Source organism: Rhea americana, unplaced genomic scaffold (genome assembly GCF_003343005.1).
Source record: "Rhea americana isolate MKP2758 unplaced genomic scaffold, rheAme1 scaffold_0, whole genome shotgun sequence".
In the NCBI taxonomy this organism is placed as follows: domain Eukaryota; kingdom Metazoa; phylum Chordata; class Aves; order Rheiformes; family Rheidae; genus Rhea; species Rhea americana.
In genome coordinates this window covers 17,136,539-17,158,829 of record NW_028185037.1, presented here as the reverse complement: position 1 = coordinate 17,158,829, position 22,291 = coordinate 17,136,539, and the positions used below count along the sequence as shown (strand labels likewise).

Sequence of the window (22,291 nt, the reverse complement as noted above, 5' to 3'; positions counted from 1 at the left end):
CAAAGTCCAAAGGTGTGCTTTTTTTAAAACTTTCCTCATGCCCCTGTGCTCAAAGCTCTTGTTCCTGCTTGGTTCACTGACCTTGAAAAACTCTTTTCTCCCATTTCCACTCTTGCTCAGTTCGTATTTACTTTCTTGTTCTCCCAGTCCCACATGGTGCTCCTAATTCCACTGTCTCACTGCTCTAAGATCCTTCTCATGGGAAGATCCATGGTGTAGGACACTAATCAACACTATGGCATGTAGGCTCCATTTTCAAGTTCCCACCAACATCCCCTAACAGCCAGTTTGACAACTGGTAGCTGCAGACAACTTTTCACTCTGTAAAATTGTTTGTCACAAAGGGGATAAATCTCCTCTCACCAGAGTAAATCAAGAGTAACTGTAACTCCAGCATGCTCAGGCACAAATGGAAGAGAAGAGAAGAGAAGAGAAGAGAAGAGAAGAGAAGAGAAGAGAAGAGAAGAGAAGAGAAGAGAAGAGAAGAGAAGAGAAGAGANGAATAGGCGCAAAACTATTTTTTTGACATACTGTAGAGAAAGTTTCCTATGCCACATTGGCACAAAACTTCCAAAGTCTTTCATTCTTTCGAAGACAGGAGAGGAGAGGAGAGGAGAGGAGAGGAGAGGAGAGGAGAGGAGAGGAGAGGAGAGGAGAGCAGAAGACCAACCTGGGCACCATATACTGCACAAAAATGAAACTCCAATGTGCTGTGTTACTGTGCAAATCACGACCTGTGCATGTCATGTGACAGCATTGCTAAATGAGCTTTGAAAAGAGAACATGTTCTAGTGGCCTCTTAAAGAATGTGGATGGCAAAACAGCAACAGTAATCAGCAATGTTAATTGCAGTCACACATCAGTTTTCATTGGTATTCACCAACTTTCCATATAAAASACATTGCTACATTTGAAATCTGAGGTCAGGTTAGCTAATCATTCATAGCGTGTTTACTTTCTCCCAGGATTGTCTAGTAGGAATTGTACCTGGCGTTTTAAAGCTATTTCAAGCAAAGACTCTAGGGTGAACTTGTTTAGTTGATTTAAGGATGTTTATAGCTGAGCTCTCAATCAGTTGATTCAGCAAATGCTTTGGGATATTAGATCCTATTCTTCATTAGATTCTACACTGATGTGTAGAGTGTCTCTGAGGAGTTTCTCTGCTTTTTTCCAAAAGGTTGATTTCAGTGAAATGGTGTTACTACATATTTAAAACCATCCAGTACGTTTATTGCTAAAAATCATGGGACTGTGAGTCAGTAGTCTTGGATGACTTACAGTTCTGTCACTGATTCACTGAAAATGAATGTCTATACTACACTTAACATGAACAGAAAGAAATCTCTGATGCAAAAAGCAATTTAATCAAAGCACCAGAGAGTTTGTCACTGGCTAATTAGGGTAAATTAGGCTGTATTACAAGGCTGCAGTGTTTCCGTTCCCATTCTAGTTTGTTCAGAGTGGACTGGTGCCTTTATAGTCCTGAACCCCAGGTTATCTAACTATGAAACAGGTGAACTTTTCTCACTGAGAAAAACAGATATGTACAAATATGGCAAACAGTTTTGAGAAGAGTATTTTAATCATTGCATTATAGTGAATTTGTTTTCTTCAAGTTGTAGAACATGACTTTAATGGATCAGTGAGGGAAATTYAGCCCTCAGTTACAATATCTCTACCTGGAGGCCAAATACAGAATGGATTTTAAAAAAATCCTAYAATTTGCATTTGAATATATGACTTGGTACAAGAATCTGTAGGGGAAACAATTGGTTGTCAGCTTCTTCAGTAAATTATACCTTTTTGAGTCTCATCTACAGGAGAGTAACTGAATGGCCCAGCCKAGCTGAAGCCAGCTTCTGCAGACAAATGTAACTTTGCCCTATATTTATCAGCTAGCATTAAAAGTCATTGAGCTTTGGAGAATTCCTGCCAACAGGATAATTCCAGGAGTTCAATAGCAAACYCGTCTGTTTGCTTCTGCATAAGGGAGAGTTTTAGCTTAGCCCAGAGGTTCCCAACTGTTATTTAGGCCAGACCTCTCTTTCAGATCTTCCCTGACCCCCTCTGACACCCATATCCCAAACACGCAGTGCTGCTGAGTCCCTCTGCCCCACAGGCAGAAAGGGGCACTGCCCTGGTGAAGCTGCCCCGGGGAGGCAGTGGAGCCACGGGTGGCTGCGACAGCAACAGCATGGAGGCAACTTTGCAAGGAGATGGGCAGCAGTTCTGGGCCAGCAAGTTCCTGCGGCTGCCCCCACAGCTCCACTGCCTCTCAGGCACTTGCTGCCRGCTCTCTGCAACAACATTTTTTTTGAAGCACTGGCACAAAGCCCGGCCTCATAAGACCAGCAGAAATTAAATTCTTGGGCTCTGCCTTACCTCCTCTCCCCGTAACTTGCCCTGAGGAACATGGTTAGTTAGCATCCTCCACACCTCACCGTGCACCACTGTGATGTTACAAGCATTCCCAGAGAGAGAGAGTAGGGGAAGACTTTAAYCCAAATTTTGGAGAAATACCTCTTTCCAGAACTCAAGTAAGGATTACCTTTTGTGCCCCTTGAGGAGTTCTTGTTACACACAGTATCTTTGCTCCCACAGTGATATTAGCCCTTGACTTTGTGCAGTTGTCTTTATTGCAGTACTCAGCCCTGTGCTGACTGCAGTGGTCAGTGGGGCATGTCATCTCATGGTACAGAGGGGAGGGGGCACTGTGCTAGTGGCTTTCAATACTGAAAGACCTCCATGTGAGTGGAGCTGCCTTTGAGTTTGGTTGGGAGCCTGGGCAGGTTGGAAGGAGCAACTTYAGAACAAGCTGCCAGGTGTCTAAGAGGGCACAACTCAACCCTCAYGTGCTTTCTTGCTCAATATTGTGATAAGAACTTTCCTTATATGTTCATGTTCAACCTTCACTGCTTGCCACTGCCACTCTCGGGTTTTCCCAACACAGTGAGAGTGTTGTTGTTGATATCCCTTCAGTGCTGATACGGGATTCGTTATTTAGAGCCTCTATGTTTTGCTGGTATTTYGCAAGCGTCAGTCACTGAACAAGTTCTGCGGTCAGACTGATTCAGGAAGCTAAATATTGCTACTACACACATCTRCTTGTGTCTGCATTTGATACAGCTTCGAGGCCACTCAGATTCTCTTTTACCTATGCCTTACTTATTTATTCATTTTATTTTATGCCTCCTGTCATCCTCTCCCTTCCCAAACCTCTATTGTTACACTACCAGAGAAATGCAACTACTTGCATCTTGAGTTAAAAGGTACCTCTGTAGTACTGGTKTGTTCACCTTGTTAACTGCCAGAAGTTATCATGTAAATCACGGACATGCTAGAGCTTCAGAGGGAAAAACAAAACACAATGTTGATGTTACAAAATATTTTATCATGAGGGGGAAGGAAATCTTCAATGCTACCAGCTCTAAAAACTTGCAGAGAAAATGGCATAAGCATTCATCTCTGTTCACAGACACTCCCTCAGGAATGCTTTGGAAAAGCAAATTATACAGGCTAGTGCCATAGGATTGTCTCTTATGTTCATCCTGGGCCTGGAAATGGACTCCAAATTGCAGTGGGAGGAGACTTGGGGGCTCTTTATTCCTTGTGGTTCCCCTTCTCAAATCATTTTGGCCAAAAGGATACAAAAGGCTTTGTTCTGCTCCAGAGAAAGAGAGGAAAAAAAAGTCTTTGAAAAAGGCAAGTTTAAGCCAACTCTGCTGGTTTTAGTATCCAGTGCAGTGCACAATGCGGAGCTTTGTGCACATTCCAAGGAGAAGAACATATGTGCGTATTTAAATGGGAACTGAAAAGAAATGTCTGTCAACCGCCCAGGAGCTGGGATGTTTATGGATCAGTTTCCTAAGTAAGTGTAATGGCATGAGAGCAATCAGGAGACAATTAATCTCAACACACAGAGTAAAGCTCTCTGGAGACCTGCCCTGGACAGGCAAATCAAACAGCTCTTGACTCAAATAGGTCTCTTTTTAAAGAGGGTTTGGATATCTAAAGCAAAAAGGAGTGGGGTTTTTTTGTTTGTTTGTTTGGGTTTTTTTAGATTTTTATGCCTCTGGAAACGCTTCCTTGTAGACAGAGAAAAGGTTAACAGTGAAAGAATAGAGGTGAGCCGTGCATACAAAGTAACCAGGCAGCGGTAAAAATTAAAACAGGTAAATTTTGGTCATGACCCAAATCTAAGGAAAAGACTTAGGGACTCAAACAGAACTCAGGTGTCCACCTGGCCAAAAACTCTCCTGAGATGCACTTGTGTCAGGAATTACCTGCTCCACCTGCTTGTCACTGCTGTCTGCTGAATGTGCCACTTGTGGAGCTGTTCTTTATTTTCTTCATGCAAAATCAGCTGGATCATTTTCATTTGTTGATCTGAGCTGATTTTCATCAGCAGCTGATCAAAGAGTGCTCCCAAAAATTGCCTTGTCAGCAAAGTGTGTGACAGCCAAAATACCACGGCAAGGAAAGTGGAGACAGTAGGATGTAGCAAGATCTCAAGAAGATGTCAAACCACCAACCAAAGCCTTATATTTGCCCATTTCATCCAGCAACTGTATCTACCAGAGTCTGGTGCCCCTAGCTGTGAATTTTGTGCCTCTTTAGAATTGCTTAGTGAGAGGAGACAGATGCCTAGTAAGTGCTAGCATCCAGAATCTAGCTAGGTAGAGGACCACTCAAGTTCCACTTGGGCCACTATGGAGAGAAAGATGGGATATGCAGGCACAAACTGTCTCTTATAATTTCAAAACTCTTCTGCACAGTTCTTCTTGCTTGAAACAGCAGTATTGAGGCATTATGAATAGTGGTATGCATCCTTTATGTGAAAACACCTTTTGTAAAACACATCCCCTACATCTCAGGAGAGTGTCCAAAAATAAGTGACAGACACTTCTGCATGGGTCCCTGCTCCACTTCTCCACTGGAAGTTGAGTCGTTGTATATCCAAGAGTGGAAGGTACAGGGACCCAGAAGCACTGGTGTACAAAGTAGTCATCTGGTACTCAGGAGAAAGCTCTTACTCCCTAGCAGACTGTGATAACTCCATTTCTTTTCTGATTCAGGCATGTAATTCCAGAGCAGGATGGTAGTTCAGCAAACATTAGGGCCTAATTTTTCCTGTTGCATAGCTCTAGGCAGTTCTTGTTCTGCATGTTTAGACCATATTTATGCACTATTTAGGAAATCTTATCTCTACATTTCATTCTGACGACTGTGGATGTAAAGCCTTGGGGCTGGAGTTCTTGAGATCTGGCCAAAGTCTGGCCACAGATCCTCTGAGATCAGTTTGTTTTGTTACAGGATTATCTCTCCGTGCACAACGAAATGCAGTTTTACAGCCTTCTGTTTACTGCCTTCTGAAACCACTGGAGGTTTCAGATGTTGGTCCTACCATAGACTGTCATGTTTTAGCTGGTGAAAACATGAGGATTCAACTGAAARTACAGCATGTCTCAGTGGATGATTAGTCAGTTACTTTCCATATTATTTCTGCTGTGGATAGAGCAATCTTTGTCCCTGTGCAGCTGAAATATTAAAAAGCTAATGAGCCACTCATGGTCTTTACTTACACATAGGCACGACTGCCCACAAACTCTCTCAGCAGGTAACTGTTGTTCGAGAAGTTCCTCTGCTCCCTGCTAGGGATCGGACCGGTACGTAGGCCAGGCTCCTGCCCGTATGGCTGAATTATCCTCTTTGTAGTGGTGGAGTGCATGCAAGCGGAAAGATAGATACTAGACTGGCAGAAACTGCCCTTCACAATTTTACAACTCTCCTGAGCAATTCTGCTTGCTTGCAACCACCATCGGATCCAGTCATGCAACTGGGGTTGCTAAAGGAGCTGAAGGAGAACAGCCCATTCTTCCATTTCTGTCCACCTTGAAAATGTKCTTAGCTCCCTAGTATGGCATGGATTAATGTTAGGCCTCGTGGAAAGAAAGAGCTGCAACCACAGATCCAGTTATCACCAGTGGTAGCCCCAATCTTCTCTTTATAACTTTGAGCCCGTAGGCCTGTYGGTCATTGTGCAGTTGCATTACTTACATACTCAGTACCTACACCATTGGTGGTGCAGGTTCACATGGGAAAGGATRTTTTTAGACCCTCCATCAACTATTCTTCCTTCTCAGGCTAATATATTGCCAGTTAAACCATCCTGAAGTAAAGCTGAGGGAAAAAAAATATATATACATATATGTTCTGCATGTGTATCTAGCAAATAAGCAAACAAATTCCACTCTGTTCTACCTTCTCCCCTGTGTCTTTGGAAAGTGTCCCTGATTTTTATTAGTTTTCTGGTAAACATTTGGAAATCAAAAGGTCAGTCATCTGAGGTTTTGAGGTCACCTGGTTTGGGTAAAAGGAGGAGCTAACACTCACTCTGCTGACTTTGTTAATTTAGTGCACAAGAAAGGCCTTTATGAGGTTAAACCCCAAGTTTGTGCTTAGATGCTTTCCATAAGTTTGAGTTTATGCTCAGAGGGAAGTTTTAGGCTGTTCTTATCAGATGTATACAGAAAGCCTATACCACTTGCCTGCCATGGCTTGGCTATCTCTCTTTTACACAACCTTGTGTAGCTGGTATCAAGCAGACAAGTTGGTCTCAAGCTTGAAGGGTCCTATTACTTTGTGTGACAACAGCTTGATAGGAGATATCTTTCTGCCCTTAAAAACTGCAGTTTCACTGAAAGGTACCTGAGGCACCAGCAATGTGGACTCACAGGGCTGTACTCAGACTGCTAAATATTCATGTCATCTAGGATGTGATCCCTGACTCCTAGGGCAAGCTTCATTGGGGTGGTGATTTTAGAGGATGACCCTGAGAGCATACACCACRTTCCCAGGGGAAGGCAGGACAGCCTGGGGGCTCAAAGCCCATGGGGATGATGGTGAAGGCAATGTAAAGCAGAAGAAGTCTAATCTCGCTCCATCTCACTCTCACTGCCCACGGGGAAGGCCACCTGGGGGGGACTGTCAGCCACACCATACGGGAGGTTTGTCTTGGGCAGAACCAGTCRGATCACTCCAAAACAAATCCAAGGAAAGAAACAACAGTTTTGTATTATGGACAGTCAGGGGTTCATTGCCTCAGTTTCTTTCCTGGATGACTTTTATCTAATAGGGTAGACAATAGACATACTGCCAGAGCCCAGAGGAGAGTCCCACTSCACATAACCTTCTCCATAGTCCTCTCTCTCAGGGACAGAAAAGACATAGCCCTTGGTTTTTGAAAGAGGCTGTTCTGCTTAGAGGAATTCACCTCTCATCTTTTTCAGATGCCAAAACCAAGTGCCAGATGTGGAGCTTTTAGGCTCCAACAAAAGCCCACTTTAAATGTTAAAGATGTCCTTCACCAAAAGCTTCTCTCTTCCTCACCCTTCTGCAGCTGGTTGACAGAAGGCCGTAGAGATTAGCTGCATTTCTGTGAGCTATTTATACTGAAATATTTTGTGTTGAAAGATGTAAGCCCTTTGTTTCCTCTGTATGTACACAGTGATCCCCGAGGGCAAGCAAATCCTGCTTTGTTTTGGATCAGATACATTATGAATTACTGTTGTAAAATGTCCCCAAGTGCACTTTTACGAGTCAGTCTCACCTACACGCTGTCGCATCTCACCAGCCATTCTTGGAAGCATCTGCAGCTTTTCAAATCCAGATTACCCTAGTTAAAACAAATCTAATTCCCACTTGGAAGGATGCKTCCAAAGCATTTTCTCTGAAATAATACTTCTTGATACTTTTTCCAGGCAGAGCRAGCACTTAGCTCCTTGGTTGAGGAAAAAAAAAGAAAAAGAAACAACAATAACAACAATAACAAAAGCCCTGCGGTAATATCATTGGCTAGTTTGGCTGGCTGATGAGTTGAATTAGGCAATCCTCATATGTAATGTAACCCTGATATCCTAAAATTAAATGCATGGAGTCATACTATATTCTCCCTTTTATGAATGGAAAAGGGCTGTGCTTCYGTGGATCCCAGCTGAGGGGATGTGACAAGCAAACATGGAGATGAGAATGATACCAAAAATCCAAACAGATAAATACAAGGACAGATTACTCATTAGATGCACCCCCCGTCTTCCCCTCCTCTCCCATAACTGCTCATCTGTAGAAGCTGGAGATTCAGGGTCCTGTGGGACCAGTGGGGTCAGAGGTGCAAAATCGCCAGGTTTTCTGGAGCAAGTGCTCCACCGGAATTTTTCTGTACTTCTTTGCATTGGGGTGAACACCTGTAAAGATGGGGATCTGAGCGACCCATTAATCCGATATCAACCCAGTCAATACGGAGCCTGGAGATCCTCTGGCCAAAACTCCCATGGGCTTTCCAGTCCCCTGGTCAGGGACTCTGTCATGGGGAAAAAAGTATGGAAGTAAATTTTGCTGCCTGAATATTGGGCTTGGCAGAAATGTCAGTTGACAATATGACACTGCCTTTCTTTCCTCCAGGCCAATCTGTCTCTCATCTCTCCCTCAATTCTGCAGGGAATCCGCTGGAAATTCCCCTTCCTAGGAAGCCTCCTTCATGCTGTGTGGCAGCCGGAAAGCTGAACATTAGCAGCAGCGCTACTCCCTACAGCAGGGAGCCAATTTTATGTGACCCAGTATGAGTCACTGGACTTGCAAGCAGATAGCCAAATTCTTCTTTTTGTTACACCCATTTAATCTTGTGGGCTTCAGCAAGTGGGAGGGTAATGGAACTGGTCCAGTTATATTTTATTAAGTAAAAGTGCAATTTTGTCCAAGTAGTTTCAAAAGTGCTCAGCAAACAAAGCGCATTTCAATGTGATGCCCTAAAGAGGTCACCCAAATCTTTTCCCCTTGGGAAGAGAAGAATTACTTTAAACAAGTCTTGATTAATGAATAATACCATCCTGAAAGAGATTTTTCTTTGTCTTGGACAGTATAGGTGACCATCAGTTGCTGAAAACAGGGAATCTTTCCTTGCTTACACAATTCAGTGAGACAAAAATGAACACAAAATGCTGCTAAGGATTGTGCACCATTTACTGCTGCTAATTCCCCTTCAATGAGGTTTTATGTTAAACACTTCCACACTTCGCTATTTTTAAGAACTGTATTGTGAAGACCTTAGCTTTAAGGATTTTATTTTCTGCTACATTTAAGTTATGAGTACTACACTTATCAGGCATGCTGCAGCCTTAAAGTACTTCGTCAGAGTAGTCCAAAACACCCTTAATATTTTTTCCACTTTTCCAAAAGATGATTTTCTTTGGGAAACCAGTGGTGACTATTTTCTAGATTTAGACTGCAATATGTACCAAACAAAATAAGAAATGTGTATGAATGAAGTTTCTTTATATTGACTTTATGAAAAATGCCAGGGCCAATAAGTAAGAAAAAGGAGAGCAGATGAATCTGGGCTGCAGCATAGTATTATTCTGCTCTGTAAAGCAACAGGGAAGTGTCACTATTGYAACAAAAGTTTCTTCAAAGTAACAAAAGTTAATTCTAATTAATAGGATTATTATAATTGGTTCTTGTCAGAAGGAACTGTTCTAGGTCACTGCCAGGTTTTTTTAAAACCAAAGATCTTACCAGAGAGTTAAAGAAAAGATATGTGATTTGCAATTTTTATTTTATTAAATGAAATATTCCCACTTATTAGGAGAGTTATGATTTCTATTACCAAAAGCAAAGCCTCCAGTGTTAAAGACAATAAAACATCCAGCTGTGTTTATACAGAAACTAGACAAGAACTCCAGAAATTTTTTTCTCTTGTTTTCCTAAGGCTTCTTCTCTGTACATCAGTAACGACTGCTGGGATTGTGTTTGGAATTAAATGCTAAACAGAGACTTCTTTTTGCTAACTGCGTGGTTATGACAAATGGCAGATTGTTAAAGTAGGAACTGTGTTATTAAAAGTCAACCAAGAGCATGTCCAAACCTCYGACTCCTTGTGCAGAAACCACACATAGAATAGAAAATACCAAATAGATTTAGACTGGAAAAAAGAGAACACTCATATAAAACAAACAGACAAAAAATGCAGGAAGACAGAGGAACACAGAGATGGGCAGTTGGAACCATTCCTGTGTGCCATGAAATGKGTTTAACTGTTTTTGTTAGAAAAATCCTCTTAAAAGAGAGAGCCTTTAAAAGTAAACAGCAGGGAGGTGAGCTCCGAGGACTTGCGAAGGGTCAACATAGTATCTGCGTTTCAGAAGGTGGAAGCAAGGAAGAGCAACAAACTCGAGGAATCTGGCAGAACTTGGCAAGCTACTGGAACAAATTATGAAACAGCCTGTAAGCAYTTGGAAGATAAGAAATGCTAAGAAATGTCCAGTATGGTTCTGTGAAGAATAAACAACGTCAGAGGAATTCAGTTTCTTCTCTAACATGATAATTCACATAGCTGATGAGATGGAAGCAATTGGCATGACTTACTGCAGTTGTAATAAACCTTTGGATATGACTTCCGTATAACAACCCCATAAGGAAAGCAGGGCTATAGAGACTAGACGAAATTGCCATAAAGTCACCACAAAATTGTTACTCAACAGGGATGATGCATCAAATAGCCCTTTGCAGTGACTTATACCACTATAAAATAGAAATCAAACTCGCAACGAGCTGTTGGCAATGATCTCATTAAACAGAAGAAATGGCCTAAATTAATTAATTTATTGTAAACTTGGAAATAAGAAATCACATCCCAAATAGGAAAACCAGACTGCAAGAGTAGAGAAAAGGATCTACCAACTGAATATGAAAAAAATGTGATACTGCGCAACTGAGCAAATGCCATCCTGGGACACATTAGCAGAAGTGCTGTGAGTCACACACAGGATGTAAATTTTGCAATTCATCTAGYCCCTTTGACTAGCAAATCTATACAGAGATCCTCCAGAGCTTCTGACTTCCAGAGTTTAGTGCCAGTTTTGGACACTGAGTGCTAAAAAAGATGTAAAAAAAAAAAAACAGGGAGAGACTTGAGAGGAGAACTGTGAACCAGACAAGCACTTTAGGAAACATSATGTGTGAGGAAAAGTTTTAAAAATAAGCTTTGTTTTGTTTTTAAAACACTGAAAGGGAAGGACAACAAACACAAACACCACAGAAACTGAGAAGGAAGGTCCACAAACTCGCCCTCCTGTACAAGAAAATGTTATCAAGATCGTTACAGTTAGAATGAAAATTGTGACTACCTGACTCCCTACCTGCCCTGAGTCTATGATAAGAAATAAATAGCAAAAAGAAAAAACATAAAACAATTTCTTATTACAATAGTATTCACGTCTCAGAAGACACAGCTTAGAGAAGCACTGAGCTCTGTTGATGGAAGATTTTAAAAAAGGTTTAAACAACTGGACGAGGGACGTCCAGGTTTACCTGATCCTTTTTCAGAACAGAAAGTCCCACCTGGAGTTCCCTTCAACACTGATCTGCTATGAGYTGATACGAAAATATAGGTTCTCTTCTTTCCTCTAGAAACTGCTTGGCAGCCTTCTTGCTTTAAGGAAAAAAGAAAAAAAAAGAAAAAGAAAAAAAAAGCAATGATTGGAAAATGCAAGGAATTTCTTTCCAGCTCAAGTTTCCTGTCAATAGAGTAAAACTTTGATTCTTACTTAAAATCTAGAGGCCATTAGTCTGTTTTTGTTTTGTTTTGTTGTGTTTTTTTTTTGTTTTGCAAAAGCATACTGTAAGCCTATACTTTCAGTTATACTTTCATCTAATATCTTTTTTGAAYCCCCTTTTATACAATGGTGCTTTAGGTAAAACACTGCGAAGTCTTTTGCTCTTTAAGTGGTTACAAATACCAGAAACTGCCTGAGCTTCTGTTCACAGCACTAATCCTCTTTCAGAAGGAAATTGGCTCAAAACCTCTTTTTTTGCTAGTCTTTTTGGAGGGGCACATACTCCATTTCCAGAATGTCTGAGACTCCTTTCTCTGCATACTTCTGTGAGGCTTAAGCTTCTTTTCTTCTCCAAATATCTACACCATCAATAGCTGATGCACAAAGCAATGAACAGAAAAACAAACATAGTTCAGATGCCAGTTACTGGGTTTGTGTTTTTGCTTTGTACTATCTCAAGCCCAAAGTTGTCATCTTGGCTACCTGCTTCCTCAGTGGAGTTTCCTGACTTGAAACTGTCTTAAATGCAGCTAAACTTTCTTAAAAGCAACAGCTGTCCCTTGCATTTATCTGTAAAGAACAGTCTGAGCAAAAAGGTGGCCCTTTATGTCAAGGGCTAGATCAGTCTTTTGTTTGTTTGTTTGTTTTTGTTTTGTTCCTGCTACTAAATCCCTCTTAAGATCAGGAAAATGGGATAATATCTCTCCCCCGTCCAAAAAAAAAAGGGGGGGGGGAGGAGGATTGTGCCAAAATATCTGATAAAATCTTCAGTTTTTCCCTCCTCACTAAACTTAAAATCTTCAGGCTTAAAATGAATTCAGGCTAGAATTCGTGTGCTTTTCCCTTTCCACTTTTATGAACAAACCCTCTATATGAATATATGCATTACTAACAATAATGTATGGTTATTGTTATTTAACTCTGGGAAGGATTTGGGGTGTCAGAGTATGAGAGAGATTTGTTTATCAGATAAAGGTGTTTTGATGCAATGATTAATCCTAATCTTACATATTTGCCAGRTCACATTCAGTATCACACCTCTGTGGCCGGCCAGTGTTTCTGTACCACCAGGGWACATTAATGACTGAGGCCCTTTAAGATTATTTCAGGGATATTCGAAAACTCTTCAGTACGTAACTGCCAATTTTTGGCAATGGGCATGTAGAGGATGTGGCTCTAAAAAATGTCTAATTCAGTGCTCTGCAGCTGCTGGAAAGGGGACATTTCCCTTTTTGGTGAAGAAAGTTCTGTTCTGACAGCCTTCTAAGAACATGCGCCAGCAGCTGCTAAACCCAGGACATTTTTGGTACCAGCAATTATTATRAGCCACTGTTTTTCCCTGGGGCTTTTAGCCTGCTGCCAGCTCTGTGTGATCATCTGTGCGTGAAAGGGTACGGAGTACAAATTACCAGGCCATATGGATAGGACAGTTCCAGACAGTTACAGATGCTTGGATATTATGGGAGGATCTATCTCCTGCAACAGGTTCCCTGGAACGGCAGTTCCGATAAGCTGGACCCACCAATCTGCACAAGTAAGAGTCCAAGTCAAGACTCTGGATTGTCCTACCTAGCAAGGGYAGGAAGGGTTTAAACCTTTCTGTGAGGCTGCTCTTCAGCAGAGGAGGTTCTCCTCTCTGCAGGGGAGAATCCACCAGACTCTCCCGATGCCTTTCAGTACACGAATTTATTGTAACACAAGGCCTCTCCTGCGCTCATGAAGAGTTACTGCAAGTAGCCCAAGGGACCACTCCGGGAAAATCACTGCACCCATGGAAGGAAGGGCTGAGGGTTGCCTTTCATGTCTGAATAAGCAGCTTTCTGCTTGACCAAGTCCMGGGTTAAGTTTAAAACACTGACATGACAAAGGACAAATAAATATTGGGCTTCAATCAGCTCATGACTACTTTCAACTTTTATCTGCTGTTTGTAATATAGAGAAAAAAAGGACCTAGGAAGACTCCTTTCACCACTGAACACAAACAGCTGTAAAGCAGCTCCGCAGTTGCCGGGGGGTAAAGATCTGTCYCTTCTTACAACCTCTGCAAGCCTGCACCAAATATCCTTGCTAGAATGTGAGACTGAATTTGGCCCCTATGGGCTTTTGTATCTTGAAAGTAATCACAGTGATAACCCAGTAGGAAGAATCAGATATGTCAATGGTTTTGTAGACAAAGAATCTGGTAAACGTGCTACATGATGTTATACATAATATTATTTTTTACAGAATGTTCCAAAATGGATTGTAATTCACTCAGTTTAAAATGTAACTGTAAATAGAGCTTCATGCTTTTCCAAACGGGTTAACAAGTTACGGCTATGTCTCCTGTTCCATTTTAAGAATTCTTTCAGCACTTTAGCTAACATTCAAACAAAAATAGCTTTGAAATTCTGTCCAAATATGACTACAAACATTGTGTTTGAAGATGGATCATAAAAACTAGAACAGATTTTTGTCCCCTCCTCTATTCTGAGTTTCCTCTAAGATGAAAATAACCTATGATGCACAGGACAAACAAAGCGCTGAATGCATTCCAACAGGGAAAGCACGCTAAGCAGGAAATCTTACATTCAGTAACAAACGTTCTTCATGTCATTTCTTATCAGTTTGCTCAGGGTCTTTCTGAGCTGAAGGCACACTGTGTTGTACAGGCAATCTTTTTAGATATGTGGCCTTAAAGCTCAAAACATTTTGTTTCAGTACATTCATGCTACTCTCCCAGTGTGAAGTCTCTGTTAATCATCGGGCTAGAAATTCTGATCTCAGGACTGAAATGTGTTCATCATTGAAGGTGAGCTGAGGAGAYTGAGGCTCAGCTTGTGATTCATTTCAGATTAATAATTTGGAGAATCTCTATTTTGAGGTGTTCTGTGTGGGATATTTTTGAGGATCAAGTTCTTCAATGGGCATGGAAATCAGGCCCTTTCACAAAGTGAAACTGCAMACAGTCGAAGTCTACTCATCCTGCAAACTAATGTTTCTTTTACCTCTAATACTTGTGATTGCTAATAACCTTGGAATATCTAGCCTCAGTCMCCCATTTAGAAAATGATAGGGAATGTCCTCGTTATTTCAACACTGAGCATTTTTGTCAGGAACCATCTCTGGAGATCAATTTATAGCACAGCAGAGCAATGCAGAGTTCCTCACCTTAGCTGGGACCTCTACCCAGCAGTGTGATGTTGATGAATAACAATTAGCTACTTTTGCATAGCTTTGCTACCTGCTGTTAAACACCTGTAGCCTCTCCTCGCAGATGTTGTATCTCAGTGCTGGGTGATGAAAAGCTAAAATGAGATCATCAGTTATACTGGCAAGAACTTACAGAGTTGGAAGAACTTACAGCCTTGCTGCCCAGCCTTTTCAAACAGCTGCCTTCTCAGTTTGATGTTGCTGGTGAACAACTCACCGAACTGAGGACATGGGAACTGGCAGAAACCTGTCTGTACATGTATTTCACTGCAAACATCAGGAGYTCATGCTCACAGAGCTGTGATTGCCGCTGGACCCCACCAGCTGTGTGGTATGCCACGCAGCAAACAGAAATCTGATATTCCCCACTGCTGTATCTTCTACCAAGGTAATGTTAGGATATAAACTAGATGTGTTTATKTTTTCTTGCCAATAAACACAACTAGTCCTACTGGGCCTTTAGGAGGCAGTTTTTTTCCAATGTTACTGCCTCCAGGGGTTTTGGTTGTTTCTTTTTGATCTGATTGGCCTATACTTTTTTTAAACGTGACAAGCCTTAGGCCTTTTGCTATCACTGCTCACTGGATGCTCCCCAAAACAGCCCTGAGAGTCTTCAATGCTTGTGTCATTTTCCCTGTCTTTTTTAGCACATTTATCTGAATTCTCTCCTGCTCCAATTAGTTCTCCTCAGTTTGGTGCCTCTAAATGAAGTTGTATTCAACAAATGAGTTCTTCCCTTTCCAGCTACAGCTGGGGCTATGCCATCACCCACTATCAATAACCTTAATTAGAGTTTTTCAGTGTAAAGCTCATCCTTAGCTGTAGCTCTGCTGTGTTGATTCCCACTTTGTTCAAATCAAGAAACAATGAGCTTGACCTATTCATACTAAACCTGAGGCATTTGCTCTACTAGATACTTCTTCTGATCTTCAAGACTTGTGTCTGCAATGACCCATGCAGACATTGGTCTGCGTTGTCTTCAATTTCTAATTCTAAAAATTATTCTCTGCATTGCTTTGATGGGGGCTTGTTTGTTCAGTTTACCAATGACAATAAACACTGCAAGTACTTGTTTCCTGTAGACAAAATCCTGAAATTTTCCACATCCAGCGCTAAAGCCAAATCATTTTTACCACCAAAACTCTATCTGTGCTTACAAGATACATCTTTGACYTATTTTCAGAAGAGCAGTAAGTCAATTTGCCTTTCAGGCATGGGATAACTCCGTTTACTGCTAATTGTCATACTACAGTATCTCAGACCTACTGCCTCTTTAATTTCTGATTTCATTTTTTTAGAACACTTGGCCTGCATCCCATATCCACAGGACATGCTGCACTTCAGCATTTCAGGCCACTGACTGGTTGCTGGTTATTTTGGATGGCTAGATGAAGTCTCTAGAGTTAGCCTTTCTCAGCAGTCTTGGTCTCCCTCATCGTTCAATCTTGGCTTTATGTGATAGTCTCAACCTTGCTACGATCTAACCTTTACTTTCCCATGACAGCTTTCCTTTGKGCCTGCTATTTCCATTGAGTAGAACTTATTTTTGTTTTCTTAGCTTTGAATTAGTTTCCTAAAATTAAGTCCAGTCCAAACCCCCCCAAACCACAACCTGTAGCAGCTGCCCCATTATATTCTCTGTCCCTGCTGAAAAGAGTCTCACTTGATTGTCCTTGCAGTTTCCATTCAAGCTATTAGACCACTCCTTAGTCTCCTATTTTAAAACCTAAAAAATCCCAGCTCCCTCACCTTCTCCTTTCAAGTCACGTGCCCTAGGTCCCTGAGTATCTTTGCAGCTCAAATTTCTTGACATCCTTTTTGAACCGGTACGTTCAAAACTGGTCTAACCAGAGATGGGTAATAGAAGGCAACCATTTCCCCCAATCTGCTGGGCACACTTCTCCTGATGTACCCCAGTGGGAAACTTGTCTTATCCAAAACGAATACAGAGTGGCTTTAATTCATCCTGGCATCCACCACAACCCCCAGGTCTCCCTTCACCAAGGCTCAGCCATTCAGGTTTCCACTCTGTGCTCATGCATGGGGTTATTCTCAAATTTGCTGCAAGCTGCACTCTGTCTGACCATCTAAATCATTGATAAAGGTACTGTGGACTACTGTGGCATTTCACGTGTACTTGCTTTCAGTGGGACAGTAAGTCACTAATTACTATCCACTTTAATCCTGGCAGTATGGTCACTTACCAGCTGACTTAAAAGCCCATTCATCCATCCCATAATATCTCAACTTGCACAGGAGAATACTGTGGACTAAGGTGTGAGCCTCACCAAAGTCAAGGCATATCATATCCATCACTCTCCCTCATTCACATAGTCTTCTCATCATCAGCCCAAATCCAGTTGTCAGGAACTTCCACTGACTGACATGATATTTTGCAGATGATGGACAGCGACCTTGAAATCACACATCTCTRCTGGTTTCACTAGCTGGATGATTCCTAGAGCAAAGAGACTCTCTACCTCCTTTTGCCTTAGGCTGAAGAAAACTTTCTCAAGAGTGTGATTTGAATTGCAGTTGCTCTCCCTCAACTCTATTCTATCTCTTGAGAACTCTTTCATTTAATTTCTATATTTTCTGTTAAAATTATAATACTTACATTTTTCTTTTTGGGTAGTACCTACATATTTCTTAAATAGCATTTCAGAGTTACTCCTGAGTTAATGTAAATCTGTTTTACACACCAAGAGCATCAGTTCTTGAGCTACTGTCTTCCTTTTTGCACTTGATTTCAGGCAGATAGAGAATAAAGTACTGCTGAAATTTCCTGTTGTCTTCCACATATCTAGAGTTTGTTAGCTGTGGTGATACTTTTTTCTGATGCCTTCTTCAATTTTGGATATTTCCCTGGCAATTCTTTATTAGTGAGAAGCATTTGAGAACTACTCTGTGATTCAGATGTTCTGTTTACTGTTTAATTCCAGCTGGATACATGTGATGGTAAGACCTACAGAGGAGTCTGCTCAGTTCCTCTGTATATGTCTAAGCTAAAAGGGGGTGGGTGTGAGATTGAACCACAGACCCTTCATCGTCCACATCCCTTAATTGGCATTTTGCTCCCTGCTCTGGTCAGGACTCTACCCGGGTCCTTTGAGGAGACAGAATGGACAAGACTGCACTCCAACCTACGCAGTCCCCCAGGGTTGTCCCATCAGGTTCTGCACCTTCCCACATGCCAAAACATCCTTATGCACACCCTAGAGTATGCAACACATCCTTTCAATTTCATTCTATAAAAATGTCACTCTCATGGGTTGCAACACTGCCCCCAAATTATTTCAGCTCCTTTGAACTCAGAAACACATACAAATAATGATCATGTCTTAGGGCCGTTGGGACTCCACTTGCAGCACAGAGGAGAGCCAGGGCCAAGCGCCATGCAATGTGTATATGGTTGGTCTGCTGCAGAGGGCTGCTTCTGAGAGGGCTAGTCTGAGCCAACCTGCGCCACTCAGTCTCACAGCCAGAGACTGGATTTTGGGTCTTTTCTGTTTAGCAGTATGGACATAGCATTTGTTTGGCATACAGCTCTTAAAGGCCAAAACCTAATACCAAAGTGAGAATTTTTATTTTTGTGAGTCATTTGATTTGCTAATCTGAAACAGATTTGCCATGTCTTGTTKAATAGGGAACAGCCTTTAAAGCCATTAAATGAATGAATTGCTGTTTTAGAGCTGTTTAATTCTGATCAACTGTCTTGAAATGGCTGGCGAAAAGGGCAGGTCTGGTTTTCCTGCAGAAGTTGCAATCAGCCAGTCTATTCCCCTCTTCTCCCATCCCTTCTCCCTTGATTATTTCCTCTTAGGACTGCACACTCAGTCTTTGTCAAACGATGCCTAGCAGGCCCCCTACCCAGCGGGTTGACTCTAACTGCCTCTSGCTTTGGTTGTCTCAAGTCAAAGTCCTTACACTCTGTACTGCCAGCAATAGAAAATTGTTCTTTGTGTCCCACCTCCTCTGTAGCAGCCTCTTCTTTCAAACAAGGTCTCTCTCCTATAAGAAGTGAGCTAGCCACCATCTTCTCTGCCTGAATACAGGACAGAGAAGAAATTCTGAGTATTTGTTTTGTGGCTGTTTGTATTTTCCATCTAGATGCATGAATCTGTTTCCAGCATAAAGCACATGGTCCCAGGCCTGCTGGCATCCTCAGCTCTTGAGTACTCACTGCCACTGTCTTGTGCCTGCTCCAGTGTGTGTTCAGAGCTGCGAGAGCAGCATTTATAAACAAAAAAAAATGAGAAAACAGCTGTAGTTATCTAACTAATTGCTAGAACTGCTACATGTCATTTAGAATGGAGTCTTGCAAAATCAGACTTTCATTTCAGTTAATTGTTTAATTGTGCTATTGCCATGTAAATGTGTGCTCAGGCCAAAAGGACATTTACTTTTAAGTGTATTTTCAGGCAGAGGGCACATGCTGTGACTACCTTAGGAAGATTAAACAGCAATCTTGTCCTTTTACCAGCTCTTCCTTATCAGATCTTAGTGAGAACAGAATTTAACTTGTACTTACTTAGATGCTCCTTAAAACCATAGGCACAGGCCAGCCTGTTTTGCTTGATTTCAGGCCATCTCAGCCCTGGTAGGTTCAAAAGTTCAGTCAAGGTGTGATTTGGATACTACTTTAGAGAAGCTGTGAAGTGGGGAGTGAGAAGCGTTTTGGTACACATGCACATTTTTGTGCATGTATATCTGTGTATGCTGTACTGCTTTGGCAAGACTGGGTGAGAGGGAGATGTGAGAATTATCTTCCAGATTTCTAGCTGGTAGAGAARTATTTTTCAAGCTTAAAAAAAGAGAGGTGATGGCTAAAGGGAAACAAGGGAGCACTTGTACTGAAGTTTTGAAGCAATTTTGCTAGGTCAAATTCTGACCACAGGGAATCAAAATGGTATCGAATGGCATTTGGCGCCTTCTACCTGGCTCAAGGGTTGCAGGACACAACTGATCAGATATGCAGGCTGATGCTACCAGCATCAAAGTATTTGGAATCAGGAGGTTCTTTGATGGCTTACAAGTTCTATCATCTCTTGCTCTGAGTGGGCTAACTTACCAGAGCACATACTCATGCACAGCACCTTCCCAGTCACACATCTCTGCAGAAGARGAGTTTTTTGCAAATTTTGTTTTACATAATGGATGGAAGACTTCAGGCTTGCCACATGCTGCTTGTGCAGCCCCTAAACGAGTTCAGCTTGAACATCCCCAGCGCCGTGCCTCTGGGGTAGCCTGGCTCAGCATTTTCCTCTTAATGCTCAAGCATATGTAATCACTATCTTCTAGTATATGAAAGCAGCTTTGAGGAAAAGACATGTGCAACTTAGAAGTACATCTTTAAACTTARCATTGAATTTAAGAGGACAACAGTCTCAACTGACGGCTAAATTCTCCCCACTCAGTGAGTGGTTATGGGGCGGTCCCATCCCAAGGCTTTGGGCAAGCAGATTGAGGGAGGATTATAGCTGTGACATGCTGTAGGCAGGTAACTGTGGGCATCAGTTGAGCTCTCTACTCATCCAATACCTGAAACAGAATTAATGACCTGTGCAGCTTGTCTTCTTGGAAGTCATTTTGGGAAGAAAAGTGCSACTGCAAGCAGGAGAGATGGGACAGGGAAGTTGTTAATATGGAAAGCAATACTTTCTGAGTGGATTCCTTTAGCCAGAGTGAACATTTTTTGATTAATACAAAGTTTCTTGATGGGAATGGGATGGAGAAGGCCACTTACCTCTGAGAGAATTAAGAAAAAATCCCCYTCATTTTTAACCTTGTAGTGTTTCATTTCTCCAACATCTGGCTTCTCTGTAGGGTTACTTCACTGTTTTTAGTTCAGGCCTCTGTACCTGCCTTCTCATAGTTGGCACTGAAAGAATCAAGATGAATAAAAAAAATAATAATAATATGCCATGCCAGCTCAGCAAAGGCACACCTCTAAGGGACCTTACTGGGTTTACCTGTATATTTAGCCTAGATCCCTAAAGAAACRAGCTTTATACAATTGTACTTACAGGTGCGTATATGTGTGTTTAACAGATGGGGACAGATCTGGAGCACAGTATTCCTTCAGCAGGCCTAAATAACTTTGTGAACAGGGCTAGCAGGTACCCATWAAACAAATTCTTTGACCTCCCAGCAGCCCCAAAATAGCTCTCAGACCACTGAGCTAACACAAGAGAGTAGATGAGTAGCTGGACACCACATACGTCTTGCCAGGGCCATCAGCGCATATTTGGTGTCACACAGGCCGTGGTGCTTCCCAGAGGCAACCAGGAGACAAGGAGGAGTAAAACAAAGGACCAGTCTCAGCAGAAAATCTGTGACTGAAGCGGGCAAGACAGCAGGCACGTTAGTGCTGCATTGCACTGTGATTGTGGTGAGCAGGACAACTGAGTTTAACCGAATCTTCTAAGTCCAAAATGCTGATACTACTGAAATGTCTAAAAACCCCACTGGGATGCCACCAAATCCAGGAAGTATTTGTATCTACCACTTAATGTGTGTTAAGCCACCGTAATTCTAGGAAAATGAGTTGTTCTAGATCCAAACCCAAACCCCCCAGCTGGCATCTCCTCCCTTTGTCTTAAYCCAGTGCAAGTTTTCAGAGTGCCTAATGGCCTAATCTTTGCACAAAAGATAGCTTTGAAAATAGAGATTTTCTTCATGAGTTCTAGGTATTTTGTAAAACCTCAGCAGATTAAAATCTAGTTACTGTAACGTGAAACCTTACTATTTAGAGGAGGGGTGGAAGTCTCAGACTGTTACGAGAAAAGTCCCAATTCCCTTTCTAACTATAGCAAGGATATGAAACTATCTCCTCCCCGTTGCAAATGACTTCTGTAAGCTACAGAATCAAATTCTTCTTTTTTCCTGTCTGCCTTGATGAATTTTAATTATTTGTACAAAACACAGGAGCTTCAGTGAGAGAGCTTGCAAACAAAATGTTGTGTAATTGGAACATAACCACCTAGCAGACTGGTGGTTTAAATCTTTTTCTGGTAAGTAGGAGAGCTGCCCAAACTCAACTGAATGAGAAAAATATTAGAAATCAGTCTCCCAGATACCCGTATTTTCCACGGATTATGGACTGTGAGGTAGTACRGGAGAAACCATTGATTGACCATAGTCATTTATCTCTAGGAGAGAATTTGGAGCTGAAAACCTTTCGTGGAAACAAATACAAAATCTATTTTAGACCTTGTTTCTCTTGGTATTTTCTCTTGGCTAGTTTTAGTATTTCCCACTCAGCATGTTGAGAACTCTGAAACCCAATTCTTAGGCACTTAACTGTCTGCATGTGTTGGACTGGAAGTGTGAGTCTCTTGCTCAGGACCGGGCAGCTTTACCACTCAGCATCGAAGTCCTGCTGTGAACTTACATCACAGATTCCCTAATTAACAGAACTTCCTGCAAAACGTTCCTCTTGGTAAAATGCTCCACCAAGAAGCATCTGATGGGACATACCTATTCAAAAA

General features: G+C 41.8%; 1 long non-coding RNA gene across 1 annotated transcript in view; it reads right to left on the bottom strand.

The window, feature by feature from the left end:
• LOC146602078 (uncharacterized) overlaps window positions 1–22,291 on the bottom strand; it is a 29,880-nt gene that overhangs the window by 5,257 nt on the left and 2,332 nt on the right. Inside the window, exons 2-4 of the long non-coding RNA XR_014897731.1 lie at window positions 22,105–22,280; window positions 20,548–20,682; window positions 11,365–11,485 (exon numbers count right to left, since the gene is read on the bottom strand). This is a non-coding gene — a long non-coding RNA (uncharacterized LOC146602078). The remainder of the gene's footprint in view (window positions 1–11,364; window positions 11,486–20,547; window positions 20,683–22,104; window positions 22,281–22,291) is intronic.